The following is an 18,124-nucleotide window of genomic DNA, read 5'->3' on the forward strand; positions in this document are numbered from 1 at the left end:
ATCTAAATTATAAATAAATCCTTTATCACTGTATTATATTTTCTTATAAAACTTGTAAGATGTCATCCTATAGAACACCTTATGTCAGGATATTATAGTTAAATATTGCATAAGATTTGTTTTAGAAGACTGTACATCTCTTTGACAGAAACAGATGTGAAAAATACTACACTGAATAAATAAAATCTTCTACAGTGAAAGGTTATGTAATGTAATTCTTTCAAGACGAAAATAGAAATGTATGCATATGTATAATACATTTTCAAAATTTTATTTAGTTCTTCTAAAGCCAGGTATGTTTGTGTATCTTTGACAATTCTTCTAGAAGTATTTTTACTGGTAGATACTATAGGAGGGATTTCTGGTTTCCTTCTGTATTTGTAGCTCTATTATCCAGACCCAAAACTGGATAGCACAAAAGAAAACACATTAATTATGACAACTATATCTACTTAGGGAAAGTAGGGAGATTAAAGGGAATCATGTTTTCAGGAACTTCTTATGTAACTTTTTTCTGATCAGTGTTCAAACTGTGGGCAAATTCAGCTCTTCAAAAAACAAATAGTTCCACCAGTGCAGCGAATAATACATACTCAAATGCAGTCTAACTGGATTTATGTAATTCCCCAAAAATTTCAGGCTTGTGCAATTCATGAACAAATGTTGAATTCAGACCACTACTGACCTGTCTTAGGTAAAGCAATCTATCAGTGATTTATTTGTATTGCCTCCTTTGAAGAATATTGGATGCTACAGTAAAGTAGAAAAATATGAGGAACTGCTACTATTCACAACAAGAACTGTTATTTTTGTTTCGATCTAATATATGCAAATTACTGCTGCATCAGGAATGCATGTGATAAATACATTAAAACTATATACATAATGATATGTTAAGTATATTGTTCTAACTTCAAAGCAGATGACCATTATGCTGATACCTGCACTAAAAGACAGCAACCAAACATGTCAGCTGCTTGCAACTCTCGGAATCTAATCAAGCATTCCTTCTTGCATTTGTGATGAAATGTACATCCCATGGTATCCTCTGAATCAGTATAATAGCTACAATGTATCTAGGAATCTTTTGCTACACTAGGTCTCTTCATAGGTGTTCACCTGAGAAAAATAAAACCTTTTGGTTAGAAATAGACTGAGAGTTTTGGGAAGGGAAATAGTAGGTTGCTCTAGTAGTCAATAGACAGTGATTCTGACACTAGTGAAACTCTTTGGATCACTGGGGTATCAACAATAACAAGAATTTCAAAGGCATGTTAATGAACATATTCATATATTGAAGAGGAAATAAAATATTTAATTTTCTAAAACAGCTCTAAGAAATATTGTATAAAGTAAAACCTTTTCAATTAAACAAATGAACAACTTTAATTAATTGGAATCCATAGCCATTATAAGTTAATAAGACTTAGTAGCTGTTTGGACATTGTTGTTAGGACAATAAAGAACCTGAATGAAAAAACATGTTCCCAGCAAAGATCCTGCCTGTATAGCAACTGGTTGCACCTGGCCTACAGGAGGTACTCTTGACTTTCCTTAGTGACTCGAAAAATTCATTAGAAAACCTAAGTTTCATGTCCTAACCATGTAGTGAATGTGAGCAACTATACTTCACATCTCATGTTGAACAAATAACAGCTTGCTGAATTTTCTGGAGTCCAGCTTCTCCAATAGACTTGAAACTTGAAGATGAAGTCTTTTACAGAGATTCATCATATATTAAATCAGTCTTTTTTTCATTGGATCCTACTAAATCTTACATACTCTTGTAATTTCTTAATTTCATGTTCAACACATGGTTTATTTTTACTTCTTACTCTTTCTTCTGGCACTGAGGAAGGACCAATGTATGTTTTGAGAAAAAATAACCCTGTTGTTATAAAGAAAATACCACATGTACATAACTGAGGATAGCACTCTCTAATATATTCTGCTGTAAGAATAAGTTACTACATAATAATGTATCTGATACTAGGCCACAGACTTTGAAGGTGAAGAGTAAGTGGCTTCCACAGACTTCTGTAGCTCTTCTGTACAGCCTGGGTCTTTCTGAGGACAAGTATGCTGAATACTATGAGGTACTATAGTAATTTAAGGAAGAAAACAAATTAAAACAGGTCTATTATGCATTTTGCTAGTGAAAAAACAAAACCCTCAAAAAAACCAAACAAAAAACACTAAACTTATGTCTATTCCCGGCTTTTCATGTCTTGAAATTCTACAGCCTAAAATGAGCAAACTGTCTCAAATGTCCTTGACACCAAAAGCTCCCCCAAATACACTCATTTCCAAGTATTATACATTTTTTAAATTACAGTTTTCCTGTGGATATGGCAATAATACGATCTAACTCCAATCCATGAAGAGAGAGAAGTGTTCTGCTAAAAGATTCAAGGCAAAAGCACAATACAATCATTGATTTCCATGCCCTGGGAACTAACCTGACAACTAATTTTTCTTCGTGTTCTTATTTGGTTCTTTTCCCCACTTTCGAAATAAGACAAGAGAAGAATTTGCAGTCATTCATTATTTGAAATATTTGTTGAATTGAGGGAATGTAAATTCTTATTTAAGCATACTACTTAAAAACTCGTTGACTTCCTGTCATCCCTTTGTGCATGTTTTAAAAATATGTGGTTCTCAGGCTAAAGAAAGAGTTCTGTAAAGTAAGTTTTATAGAGACTCCGTAGGCTCATATTTCTGAGTGTATATATATGTCTTGCTTTTGCCAAGAGTCTATTGGCTTGCATGTTCCCCCCTCCCACCGCTTGTAGTACGCTTCCAGACTCCTCTTCTTTAAAGCTGTGTCAGTGAAAGTTTAGGACTTTCATCATATATTTATTCACAAGTAAGTGGAATTTCCGGTCTTTAGGGAACACTCTTTTGGACATAATCTATACACAAAACTGGGACTTTGCAGTTCATATCACTGCAATTCAGCAACAGAATTCACACACACAAAAAAGGATTTTAGACATTATTTTTGAGCTTAGGAACCTAGGGGATGTTTCTCATAAAAATACAGATTTAAAAAAACTAATAATAATAAAAGAAAATATTCAAGATTGAACATAAAATTCATATCATTTATTTCAAGAAAATCAACTTAAAATAATTTCTGAAAAATCCTTCCTATTAATGTTACTTTATAGTCCTGGTGAATGACTGATCTTATTTATTTATTTTTTTATTCAGGTTTTTCTAGGATTGCTGAGAGTTTTCTGAAAAAAAACCTCTTTTTTCTGATAAAGAACTTCATGAAAGTTTTATACAATAACTTGATGAAAGTTTCCAATTAATAACACACGCTAAAACACCCCTATTACTAGAAATAGTATTAGGTACTGAAAACTTCCTAGCTACAGAGCAGAGGTTCTACAAGGAAAACAAAGTAAGCATTTGAAGGTAATAAGAAATGACAATAAAAGTCTCAGCACTGCCTGGGTTTTCTGTAGCTGGTAGATACTGACTATGAACTACTGTACAGGATAAACTTGTTGGATGTGAAAAATAAATAGTTGCAAATTAATATGGACCTTTTTATACAGACAGTATGGCATACTTATATGCTTCTATATTAAATATAGCAATGGTTGGAGAACCTGTTGAACGCAAAAATATCACTTAGAACTGATGACTTGATCTTGCAATTGTTATTCAAATAGAATCGATTGCAGCAAACCTTGGAAAAATATGAATAGTGTTGTGGAATCTGTTACAGTATGCAGTAATTTCCAAACAGCTAACTTGTTTCAGAAGGTTTTATTTATTAAACTTTTCCATGTAATGCAATAGCTAAACCAATTTGAGATCCAGAGCACAGGAACAGAGACTTGACTATAACCCAAATTTTCTGACCTCTGCCGTTTTTCCAGTGCAAGCATATAACAAATTAAGGTTCTTGTATCTGAAAAATGAACATTTTTCTTGGTGTCTTGGAGACAAAAGGTAACACAGAAAGCAGTAAGGGAGCATCAAAACCATCAGTGCTCCTAAAAGAAATGAAGAAAGAGATTTTGATTGATTATTTTTTGAGAGACCTCCTGCTGTAGAACTGCTTCTTCTTGCCTGATTATTCCTGGTTTTAGAGAATTCATCTTGTATATTCATTGCAAATAAAGAAAATTGCTGATTCACTTAAAAACATATCCCAATTTTTTATCATTTCTCCTCATTAAGAAAATACAGATATGTGACAATATGTTGACAAAGCATTCAAAATAAACAGGGTTTTAATGGAATAATGGAAATAATAACAAAGCATACGATGAAAAAATAGGTTTTTCCATCAGCCTCTTTAAGTAAATATTAGAATAAGAGTAGTCATATAATCATAAAACTAAAAGTTTTAACTTTAACATATTTAAGTTTTTAAGGAATTAAAAATATAAATACAGTATAAGCTATAAGTAACTGACTTCTTAATCCCAAGGGAAGTGATTTGTATCCTCAGCTAAATAATTAATTTATTTTTTCAAAATTTAAAATGGATTATTCATTCAGCATTGGCCTAATATAACAAATTCCAAAATCAAGACTAAGACAAGTAAGTAAAAGTCAAAAACTTTCATATGATTTATTACTTGAGCTTGCAAAATTACTCTATCAATATCCTTAAACATTTAAAGAAATTTTTTGCTGCCGTAAGTATACTCTTTTTGCTTTCAAACTTCATGATGATTTTGCCTGATGTAGCCCACTTATACTGAATGGATGAATCACACTGAATTAAAGAAAGCCAAGGAATGAACAACATTTCCAGAAACTTCTCAAAGTCTTTTGCGTATCTGAAGATTTTCTCATTTTGTATGAGAAAATTCATTTTATTCTCCAGATCATCTCTTAAATATTACAGTGATGGAAACAGAACTGAAACTTAGGGTGGGAAGTGCACGCATCTTCTAGGATTTTATTGTTATTATTATAATTCCTGATGCTTTGGTTTCAAACATTTTAGTTAAGCAAGAATATTCTACAGGATTTATATGGCAGACCAAAACAGCTTGAAAGTTAACTATTTACAGCAACTGGCAACAAACTAGCTACAGAAAAGGAATTATTCACGGGAACTATTCACTGGATGATTGTGAATAATGAGCTAATTTAGGAAAATCACAATCTGTTCATGGACAATTTGTGAGCTGAAGAGAGTTAAAATTCATCAGCTAAATTATTTGTTATAAATTATTCACCAAGCTCTAATGAACACCCAAAAATATGGTTGCTTCTCTGAAACTTATTCAAATTATCCAAAGTGTCTCTGTACGTATAGAAGTCAGGAATATTGTTTCATACTATTTAATATCTCCTGATAGTATTTTAATTTTACCAACATTCCAAGCTAAAATATGAAGTACAGAACAATGTAAAACTCAGAGATCATAAAAAGGACAAAAAAAGTGCCCTTGTTGTTTTTCACATCTAAAAAATATTTTCACTGACTTTAATTCAAGCTTGTGGTGAAATCATGCTGCACTTTAGTTCATTCTTTTATTATAGTAGTTTACATTGCAATAGTAGGGCCTTCCGATTCTGAGATATCTAAAAAGAAGATAGACTGACTGAAAATGTTATTGGAAAACAAATTTCCATATTATATATTCTCAACAGTGGCAATTCAAATTTCTAACAAAAAGACACTTCACCTGTTGTTGTCTTTGTCGTCAATAACACTACTTTTGCTATATCTTTTCAGACACTCACCACATAAACAGTTAATACATCACTTTTCCCCCTTATCTAGCAATGCTGATGATAAATGTTTCAGTAATTTGTGGCTTTCATTTATATGTGGTTTACAGTGGCTATCAAAAAAATAATGACAAGTACCACATTACAATAATGTTCCTCAATTGCAGTTTCATGGATCAACTTAACTGCTAAACATGTGTTAACTATTAATAAAGCACAAAAGCTCTCTGCACATAACATGCAGGTGCAACTGCATCTGCAGTCAGTAGTAAACAAGCATAATAAACAATTTTGTAAATACTTTGAGGCCAGACTTGAAAATTACTGAAGACAGTGAAGAGATTTAAGTTCATTTTTAAGGGAACTGGAAAAACATTTTGGGTGGCAATTGTGGGGTGTTGGCCTTGGCTGCCCATTAGGTACTCACCAAGTTTCTTAATCACTCCCCTTCCTCAGAGGAAATTTTCTCCAAAAAAAGAAGAAAAACTCATGGGTCGAGACAAAGACAGTTTAATAAGGAAAAGCAAACCCTGCACATGACAGTGAAGGAAAAAAAATTCACTCTACTTCCCTTCAGCAGGCAATGTCCAGCCATTTCCTGGGACCAGGACCTCGGTACATATAGCAATTACATCAGAAGACAAATGCTTTAGTAACAAATGCCCCCCTGATCCACATTTTTTCGTTGCCTTTATTGCTGAGCACTACATAATATAGTATCTCTTTGGTCAGTTTGGATTAGTTGTCGTGACTGTGCTCCTGCCCCAACCTCTTGCCCGCTGCCAGTCTATCAGTCCCAGGCCAAAGAGAGCCTTGATGATATGCCAGCACTACTCAGCAGAAGCCAAAACACTGGAATTTTATCAATACCTTTCTAGGGACAATTACAAAGCGCAGAACTATATGGTGAAATGGCAAAAGTTAACTCCATTACCGATGGGAGCAATACAGCAATTTATCTTACATACATAGGTCACATAACAGAAGATCAGTTAATTTCATGCAATTTTCTATATCTACAGTCTTAACTTTGGGCTAGTCACTGTAGGGTCTCCTCTTATTCAGTGACAAGAAAAAGATACATTAAGATGCTGATTTGTCACAACTTTTACATGTCCTTTTTTAGCATAAGTTTAATTCCCTTAAAGAAATGCACATGGCTCTACAGTGGCTGGAGAAGGACTCTGGATTGATTATCTCAGAGCTAGAAATCTAATTTCTAGACACCTATGATAAAGGCCGTGTCTCGCTATAAGTTGAGACTGCAGTTTCCTTAAGTCTTTTTCTGTAGTCAGTGGAAAGAGAAAAAACTGATCTAGAAAATGAATAATGTTGATAACAAATGGACATTTTAGTTGTTGTTGAATAGTGCATACACTAAGTCAAGGACTTTTCAGCTTTTCATGCTGCACTGACAGCAAGGATGCTGGGGTTGCCCAAGAAATTTGGAAGGGACACAGCCAGAACAGCTGATCCTACCTGACCAAAGGGATATCTCATACCACATGGAATCATGCTCAACATATAAAGCTGGGAGAAGAAGAAGGAAGAAGGGGGGATTTTCAGAATCATGACGTTTGTCTTCCCAAGTCATTGGTACGTGTGGTGGAGATGGAGATGGCTGAACACCTGCCTGTCCATGGGAAGTGGTGAATTAATTCCTTGTTTTGCTTTGTTTCCCTGTGTGGCTTTTGTTTTACTTACTAAATTATTTTTAACTCAGCCCATGAGTTTTCTCACTTTTCCTATTCTTTCCCCTATCCAACTAGGGGCAAGTGAGCGAGTGGTGGTATTAGTTGCTGGTTGAGGTTAAATCACGACAAATTGTCAAAACAAAGGTGAATTTTAATGTCATGATCCAGAACTGGAAAAATTGTCACCCTGGGAAACTGGTAGACCTTTTTAAATATTCAGATTTTATTGAAACTTTCAAAAATGGTGGAAGAAAAGCTGAAATATTGAGGGGTTTTGAGCAATAAAAAGATGTCTTCATTTTGAAATGCGGAACACTTGGATGAAAAATGGAAACATAGAGTTAAGCTGAAAAAAATATGAAAGTCTAAGTGAAAATATAGATCTTTTTCAGAACAAGAAAGAATTGTCAAAGTTTTTCCAATCAAAAAACCCAAACAAACTAACACACAATAAACTTCCCAAAAAACCCAAACACACACACCAAAGCAAAATCCCAACCAAACAAAAACAAAACAAAAGACCAACCGAACAACAAAACCAACCAAACAAACACACACACCCCCAACCAACCAAAAAAAAACAAACCCCAAAAGACTCCAAAAAACCCTCAACAAAACAAGAGAGATGGGAGATTTTTCCAAGCTCCAGCTCTTCTGATTTATGTTTAATTTCTATTTCTAAGTTAGACATTGAGAAACTAAAAAAGGGAGTTGACTGTGACACAATTAATGATGTTGAGAGCAACTTTTCCCAAATCTGTAGTAGATCCAAAGTTATCGCTGTTGAACCTGTTGCAAGAATGCTTTATTTAATCTTTCTATAAACAAAACTGCAGTCTCACTTTCAATTATCTCATTTATGCTTTGCTTTATATTTAATTATAAATATCTGTATAAGGAAGAATGAACTTCCAGTTAAGTAACTAACTCAAGTTGTAGGAGATAAAAATTAAATGCCAGTGACTGTCATATTTTGCCTAAATAATCTAAGATTAAAAAAAACACAAAACATTTATTTTTCTATCTCTTATTTCCCAACTTGAAAATGAGACTACTGACACTTTACAAGGGCATTATACGGGTAAGTGTTCTGTGGCATTCAGATATTATTGTCACAAGGCAATATAAAAATAGATGGCTACAGGTTGGATAATAAAGTATTTCTACTGTAACTGTTTCCACCTGGATTCTGCAAAATACATCACTGCCTGCTAAATTTCATGCTCTCATATATGCCAAAGATGAATAAATAAGATAAAACGCCCTTTACTGAGTAAACCTTTATTTGATATAGCTTAGAGCCTTGCAAGCTTTTACATACATTTCCACTAAAGCAATAACTGTGACCTACTGTTTGCATTTTGATGTTCATTACTCAGAGATCTACAGTTAGTATCCCTGTCATTTCTTCTTTAATTAGAAAAGGTGATTATTTTATGGAAATTATTAGTCAAAAATATTTCGTCCGTATTTACTGTTTAATTATCAGTAGCATAAATGCAGAAGAACTCAGATTTAAGTGTATTTTACAAAGGCATACAAGCTATGTGAGTTTTTTCACTTTGAGCTCAATTAATATTTTAATTGTTGAATACAGTTGGACTGACAATACTGCTTTAAAGCGATGTGAGAATGGCACATACATCTTCCAGGTCCTGTGCTGCTGATTATGCATATCACAAAATAAAGGGCTTCAAAATAAAGTAACTTCAAATATCGACCTCCAAATCTCACTTCTGTAATATCTGTCTATTTACCTATTTAGGAAAGTGCTTCTTTTTTTTTCCGTTTTTTTTCTTTAAAAAGAAACAAACAAACAAACTAACTAACTAACTAACTAACTTGCAAGTATAGCCGTAGCTGTAAGCAAACAGAGGCTCTGAACAGTTTGTGGTCTAGCACACATAGAGGTTGTGCAGCCACAAAGGCATATGTGAGAACTTGGACAAAATCAGTGGGCAACATGAAAATATGGGCTTACTGAAAGCACATTCAGGTCGATGATTACAAGCTATTAAATTATATAACTGTATTAGGCCTCAGTTCTCTAGCACATTACACAGTAAATCTCACTATCCCCACTGAATTCAAAGGAGAGACATGAATACACAGTTTCTCTATCTTAACCTTGGATTATTCTTCTTGGATTATCAGTTATGCTTGCATGAATATATATATATGCCCTGTTTTACACTGCCTATAGTGAAAAGTCAAATATATCCAGAGCTTAAGTTACTGTTCTTTCTTTACCCCTAAAAATATACAATGGACATGTTTTGTCAGTACTTGAACATGTATTGCTGGCCATTAGGCTACTGATTCTTTACATGGATTCTCACCTGGATTTTCAGCTGGATATCAGGTATTTGCTGTGGTTCATCAAATGTTCTAAACAGAATTTACCTTGCTGGCATGACTCCTTTCTCATCCTGCACTTCACTTTATGTAATACTGAGTGCAAGTAGCCTATTAAGCAGTAACAAGTCTCCATACTTCCACTGCATCCAGATAAGCACAGGAAAAGTCTGCCCCTTATATCACCTTACTGAATATGTCCAAATGACATAAAAGAACAGGGTCAAAAGGGGTGAATGAAGAGAAGAAGCTGCTTACCAGGATAAGTGAATTTCCTAACTCTGGCAGTTGTCAATGGGTTGCGGTTTTTGACCTATCACTCAGCATGATCTTTACAAGTCTCCTCAGCAGTAATTTTTAAAAGTTTGGGGGTTTTTGGCGTTTTGGTTTTTTGGTTGTTTTTTTTTTTTCTGATAAGCTCTCTCAATAAAGATTTTCTTACAGAGCTTTAAATTTAAATGTGACTTTAATTAGTGAGTTTTGAAAACACAGTCATTGTTAGCCTAAGTTATATTGATAAAGGTAGAAATATAATTAAAACAATATAGAGTCTGCTAAGAAGTCTTAAAATCAGAGTTTAAAAACTCGAAGGAGAGAAGACAGAAATATGGGTCCCATTACCAACCTTAATAGAAAAAATATATCTTTTTTATTTTAAAGAATATATAGATATTGGCATAGGCAAAAACATTATGCAAAACCCTCTTTACCTCTCTAAACTTTCCTTTAAAATCCAGAGTTTAAAATAAACAAAATTAACCTATCACATTTAAAAATCAGACCCTTCTAGTTCAGTTTTACCCAATTAAATAGAAATATCTAAGTGAGGAATGGAGATATCCAAATTTCTTTACTGTTGATACAAAGAGGTACCACAAAGGGATGAACTAAATCAAAGTATAGAACTATCTCTATATATTTTAATTATAATAGAAGGCTGGGCTTCTACACACTTAACTTGAATATTTAAAGGTGGCATTTGTCTAATGTTTTACCGGACTCTAATTTTCACTTTGTTCAGAACTATTTCTAAGTGAATTGGATGACAAAGAATAGACACTGACAACTCAGTTTTCAGTATTTCCTTACTAACAAGTAAATTTGAACCCTTCAAGGTTATTCCAGGAATTATAGAGTCATTTTGGCCTTTATGAGAATTGATCCCAGTTTTATCAAAAGCCCAAGCTATCTCTATCAAAAACTGTACTTTACCTTACATTGTCCTGTCAGATCTTTCTTTATGTTTTCTACCTGCCTCACTTTCTTTATTACCTTTTAGTAAATGTCGAAGTTTCGCTGGACAATAAATGGCTACAGGACCATCAGCCAGATGACTATGATGGGCTACTGCTATTTGCAGTATAAATGCTCTATCTCTGTGTCAGAGTTCTCAATGGAAATTGACTATTTGCTTCCTTGCTTGTTGTGATTCTGTCAACACTGAAGGAACATGTTCCTCTATTTCCTGTTCGATTTGAGTATCCAAATCATAAGAAATAGTCTTTAAATACAAGCTTTGTTTGATGAGGTTTAAACTAAGGTCAGTGACTAATGATAAACCAGTATCCTTGGTGGAACTTTAGAATAAAATTTAACAGGAGTAATATAATATTCTAGTACTAGTGGGGGGAAAAAACACCTCTTCATGCACCATTGTTCTAAGATGTCTAACATTATGTTTTGCTCAATTCAGCAATGGAATAAAGATAAATACAGACCAGAATACACTGAATTACACTGCAGAAGAAGATACCTCCATGAACTCCACCATGGAATTCAATGCTCCTTGAAGATCATAGACTAGTTTGGGTTGTAAAGGACTTTTAAAGGTCATCAACCCCTGTGCGATGTGCAGGGACATCTTCAACTAGATCAGGTTGCTTAGAGCCCAGTCCTACCTGACCATGAATATTTCCAGGGATGGGGCATCCACCATCTCTTTGGGAAACGTTACAGTGTTTCACCACCCTCACTGTAAAAAATTCTTCCTTAAATCTAATCTAAATTGATGCTCTTTTAATTTAAAATCATTACCCTTTCTCCTATTGAAACATTCCCTGCTAAAGCCTGTCCTCATCTTTCTTATAAGCCCCCTTCAAGTACTGAAAGGTCACAGTGAGGTCTCCCCAGAGCCTTCTCTTCTTTAACCTGAACAACCCCAGCCTGTCTTCACAGGAGAGGTGCTCCAGCCCTATGCTCATCTTTGTGGCCCTCCTCTGGATACTATCATCACTACACTGTTACTGCTCTTTCATGTTGTACTAGTACCTCGGGTCTCAGGTCATGCTCTATTTTTCTTATTCAGGGATAAAATACCTGTTGTGTCCAATGTGTACTGTGGGTGGGCCAGATATAAAAAAGCTGAAAAGGAGATAGATATGAAGACAAATGATCAAAACCACACCAGATCAGAGCTCTGGTCTTGGCAGACACACAGTGTGAGACAGGTCATGGTGGTATTTTGGCAGAGGGTTGGGTCCAGTTAAACTCTTTATGCTTAAATGGCTCCCTACAAACAGCCTGTTAATGACAAAGCAGTTGCCACAGTGACAGCAACATCCAATTGCCAGGCACCATGGGAATTTCAGCCAGCTGTATCCTTCCCATAAGTGATGTGAAGCAGAGAGGTCATGCACACATCAAATATATCTGTGACTAAATATGCTTTGGCAGTCAATTCTAGTTAATATCCATGCTCTCAATTCGTTTTCAAACTGCAAGTGCATAAAACAGGACCAACCACTTAACATCTGGCAGAGCCCAGACCTTACTCTTATTCTGGATTTGCACGTACATTTGCACATACAATTTCTACATTCGCAACACATTCCACATTTGCAACAATTGTAACATAGTTTTCATCCTTTCATACAGTTCAAATCATCAAGTACTTTATGACAGCTGTTCTTCTTTGGTCCAGGCACTCTTGCAGTATCTACATGCTGTAATTGTTTTTTTCACAGTACTACTTAGATAGAGGCTTCTTTTGACTTCTTGTTCTCTAACACATTGCTACCAAAATACCCATCTTTCATTGAGGGAAATGGGTAGTTTGGTGTAGGGGATCAAGGTATTAACACTTACCTTTACTGTGAAAATTGAGCCAGCCTTTACTGCTCTCTCATTAGCTTCTGTTTTCATCTGTTGTTCACTGAAATGCTTGTACGTGTCCTCTGAGAAAGTTTATTATAACGTGTAATAAAAATAATTGTTAAAAGACACATGAAAACCTTGGCAATGGATAGGAAGTGGACCTAATAAGACCATTACTAACCTAGACTATAACATGCTATACGGTGCTATCAAATTGTTTACTTCTGTAAAATTGTTGATCTGGTGCATCTCTTTCTCTTCTATTCTTGCAAATGTCATCATTTTGTCATGTGTGGTTACTCCCCGTTCCTTTTGTTAATTATAATTGTAACAGCAATACTAAAAAAATGCAGTGACGTTATGAGCCTCTTTGTTCAACATGATTCAAACTATGACAGAAAATATGATTCACCTTGATACCTTTCAAGGCTTGGCACCACAGTAGGTTAGAAGGCAGCAAGTATGTAATTTAGTTAGTAGAAAACAAAATAACTGTTCTTTAGAAAAATGTCATTACTTTAACATTTGTCTCATCTTAAAACACAAACGATTCACATTTTATGTTAAAATATTATAATACCGTAAAAAATACGATGTATAGAATATTAGATGTTTCCTACTATGTAAAATAATGTGGAACAATATTATTAAGTGATGCATTTTTACTTCTCCAAAATGCAACATTTACCATTTCAAATTGGAATGATAAAACAATTTGTTTTGATAATCTTATTTCCTGAATGTATTCAATATGAAGATGTTCCTGCAAAATACATTTCCTGATGTAATATTTTTATTACAAATGTGGATTATTGTGTACCTTTTAAATGAGCAATAGTTAATAAAATTAGATTAAATAATAATTAAAATAAAAAAATAATTTATTAAAGTTTGGTATCAACTTAATCAATTTGGAGAAAAATTTTCTTGAGTTGAACATCTGTATATATATATCTGTCTCAGGAATTATGTTTTTTAGATAAAGTTTTACAGAATAATCAGTGTGAAATTTAGTACTTCAGTTAAATAAACCATTGATTCTGTACAGTGGCTACAGAGTCAGTCTGAAGTAGCTCATGAGTTGCAAACTGGTTTTTAAATTACAGGGTTGATGTTGAGATCACCATCTTGAAACAGCAATTGTTAACATTATAGAACTATGCTCTGGAACAAACTAGATTCTTTCTGTAATCATTGTTCACAGTCATTTTATTCATAAAAATTGATGCATATTAAGTACTTCAGCAAGTCCATAAATAAGAAAAAGAAACACATTTGGATGAACACATATTTACATATATGAAACATAAACATACCCACAAAGAGGTATGTATACATGTATTCTTTTGGTATTTTAAAGCTAGCATATAATGAAACTAAATTAAATTTCCCAGCCATTTCTGGTTTTGTACTGTAGCTATAGAACTGGAGCTCAGAGTATTTTCTAGATTTTTTACCTGGGTGCTGCGAGTTTAGATGGGCCATTCTTATTTGATTCTTTCTTCTTAAGTTGTGAGCAAAGTGATCTAAAAGCAAAAAAAAGTCAGTTTATCAGGCTTGGCTATTGAACAAGAGAGAGAGAAATGAGGTTGCATTAGTAAGATCCAACAGTTTACTTTCAATGTAAATTGCATGTATTCAGAGTTTAAAAATATTCCCATGAGACTGTCACCTCTGCAAACAGTGCAGTTCAGGCTGGTAGATTTCATGACATTATGCTACATTCTATGAAGTCACATGCCAAAAATATATCATGCCCAATTAATTCAGTGCTTTGTAGATACAGTAATTTGGAAATGCTTATGACAACAGCTCCTGGCCAGGGTATTTAGAAACATGTTTTTGTCAATATGGCTTGCAGAACTTGTCCCAAAAAGCTAGGCTGCAAGATGACATACGGGGAAATAAAATTTCTACAGGTGACCTTGTGCCTTTGTATTTTGCTTTCAAACTCTTATTTTCCTCTATGAAAAGAGTATTACAAGTATTATTCTTATTTTATGTAACATTTCAGAGTTACAGTAGTCTGTTTTAAATGTCTAAAGAGGATGAGAGCATGTGGAAAGTAAAGATTCTATCAGAACTTCATGCTTCTGAACATACAGTTTCATACATGCTTCTTGCATAGTTTTTCATGCAAATTGAAACGCATCCTCCCTTCCTCCCTTCCTTTCATGCATCCCTTTTTTTTTAAATTTATTTTTTATTTTTCAATTCATAGACTCATAGAATGGTTTAGGTTGGAAGGGACCTTAAAGATCATCTGGTTCTAGCCAAATGATAGTCTTGACTTTGTTGAGTTCAGTAAACATTAAGGAGACAATGTTTCAAACAATTTTCAATCCAAACCTTTATTAAAAATAGACAGATTTGAACAAAGGCAGAATGTGATCAATTGTTTAGCTCTATGTGTGTTGCCTAATTTCGCAAAGTACACACCAGCAGATTTTTGACAAACATTAGACAATCACTTGCAAAGCAGGACTCTGAACCTTTTGTACAGTCTGAATGGCTACATGAAAGGAAATCTTTGCAGTTTACCGAATACATGACAAGCACAGGAATGAAGATGTGAAATAAAAAGAATTTCCATGGCACCTACTTGAATTTCCTGTTAATTCATATCAATTAATACCATTGCTTGCTGAGAATACAAATAACTATGATTTTCTCATAAAGTAATATATTCCTTTATGCATCCAGTATGTACCTTTGACTGCTCTGCATTCTATTACATTTCCACTCTAACTTACAAACAAAACTTCATTTTGTCACCATTTCATTTGATATGATTCTTCCTTTGCCTTTTACTCATGGAATTAGTCACTTGAAATTCCCCTTGGAATTACATCTCTTGCTCTGCTGCCCACTGTGCAAGAACACCTGTTTTGCCAAGAAAATAATGTTATTCAAGGTCAATTTTCAGGATGGTGGGGCTCTGGACGATTAGAATAAATTGGAAAAAAAACCTAAAAAAAAAAAACAAACCTATTTTAGCTAGTTTAAATAGGTATTTATACAAACAACACAGGTTGGAACACATGAAAAGTTTAACATATGATTTTTTTTTAACTTTTGATTCAGAAGTAGATTTAACTCTTTGTCTGAACTCTATTCATCTTTCTCATCCTTTCTGAGAGCACAGAAGGAATGGAAGGGAAGTTATATGAACAAGGAGCTGATAGGGTTGGAATGTAATTGTTTTGCTTTGTGGTTCAGCAGTCATCCTCCATTTTACAAAGACAGGTACAAAGCTAAAAATGTCTTCAAATAAACATTGAGATCTGACCATGCATTAGAGGCATGCTAAGTTAGCAGTAGCCAGGTGATAAATACAAATTGTCTTTCTTTTAAAAAAAGAACATACTAAAAAATAGGCATGATTTTTAAAAAAACTCAATAAATATTATTTTCAGTGAGGTAAGATATAGAAAGAGAAATTGTACTACTTTCAAGACCCTAAAAGTCTCATTCCTTTCTCTTTATGATTTTAACGTGACACAACTAAACCATCGCTGATGATCCAGAGACAACTAAGTACCACTTAGTTGAAAAACTGCTAACTATAAGCAAAGTTATGAGTTAACATATTTCTGCAACTGAAGCTAATACTTAGGACTGAGCATGATCAGAATTTGGAGAAAAAAAACATTAATGACATTGAGAGATGATTCATACTCTCAATAAATAAAGGGCTTTCATCAATTTTTATGCTTGTGGATCCCTCAGCAATATTTGATATTGTGATTGCTAGCTCATTGAAGAGATGTGTCAAGATCAAAAGAAAACATAAATATTATTTGATTTTTTTATTATTTGTGTTCACACTGTGGGAAAAGTGTGTAATTTTCTCTGTGCCTTACAATTTTCGTTCTCTTATCATCCAGCCAGGGTACAATATGGTTCCTTCCCAAATGCTCCTTCCCAAGACTGTATTCCAAAAGAAAGTGCATGTGCAGCTTTAATCCGTGTCTTCAGCAAGACATACAACTAGGAAGTGCTTCAGCCCAGGTCGATGTTGTATACCATGGTATATGTATGAGTTCCAACATAATTTCAACCAATATTTTAACATTGCTTTAATCTCTATCTTCCCATCTCCTGACCATCCTTTGTATACAGGCATTAGTTTGAATTTGGTTGTGTGTTCACTTGATCTATATTATGGGTTGGATTTAATATTTCCATTCAGAAAGAAATGTGAGATTGACAGAAAGGCGTGTTTGTCATTTTCCAATCCTTTCTTGGGCTGGGAGGAAATGGTTTTCTGAATGAACAACAGCTGAATGAATTTCAATCTGAGAATACAGAAATCCAGAGAAGATATTTGGAAATCTCATACTGAAATCTCCTTTTTTTCAGGTAGAAAATCACAACTAGATAGTTTAGTGCATTCTCTTCAAAATATACCTGTGTTCCCTGGTGATCATGACATTCTTCACATTCCACAATTTCTATCTGGCTACAAGTCTCCATCCTAGTCAGCAATATACCTCCAACCCATCCAGCTTCAACCAGTCCAACATATCTTCCTAGCAACACAAACAACTACAATTAGCATTGGGATTTTTTTTCTCTATTCTCTGCTTTACACATAATTTTAAGTCAAGTTATAAAAGCTCTTACTGCCATGATTCTAGGACTAAGACCACAGAAACACAAAACAGGTGAGGCTAGAAGGGACTTCTGGAGGATCACCTGTTTAACCTCCTACTCAAGAAAGGCCATCTAGACCTGCGTGCCAAAGACCATGTCCTGATAGCTTTTCAATACATCCAGGAAAGGGGACTCCACAAACTTCTCAGGCAACCTGTGCCTGTGCTCAGTCACCCTCACAGTGAGAAAGGCATTTCCTGATGTTCAGACAGAACCACCTGTATTTCAGTCTGTGCCTATTGCCTCTGGTTCTGTCCGTGGCACCACTAAAAAGAGCTTGGCTCTGTCTTCCTTGCATCCTCTCATCAAGCGATGAGATTCCCCCAAGCTTTCTCTTCTCTAGGCTAAACAGCCTCAGCTGTCTCCGCGTTTCGTCGTATGAGAGTGTTCCAGTTTCTTCATCCTCTCTGTGGCATTTTGTTGGCATCTCTCTACACTTGTTCTCTACTGAGGTTCCAGAACTGGACATGATACTCCAGGTGTGGCTTCCCCAGTTGAGATAAAAGTGAGCTTCTTTGCAACAGCTATGGTCAGTCACATCCTGCATTATTCACTGAGCCTTATAGGCTCCTGGCCCTTGCTCATCTTCTCTGAGTCTTCATCTATTTTAGGGGTTT

This window comes from Neopelma chrysocephalum, unplaced genomic scaffold, assembly GCF_003984885.1.
Source record: "Neopelma chrysocephalum unplaced genomic scaffold, ASM398488v2 Primary Assembly neopelma1_25, whole genome shotgun sequence".
Taxonomy (NCBI): Eukaryota; Metazoa; Chordata; class Aves; order Passeriformes; family Pipridae; genus Neopelma; species Neopelma chrysocephalum.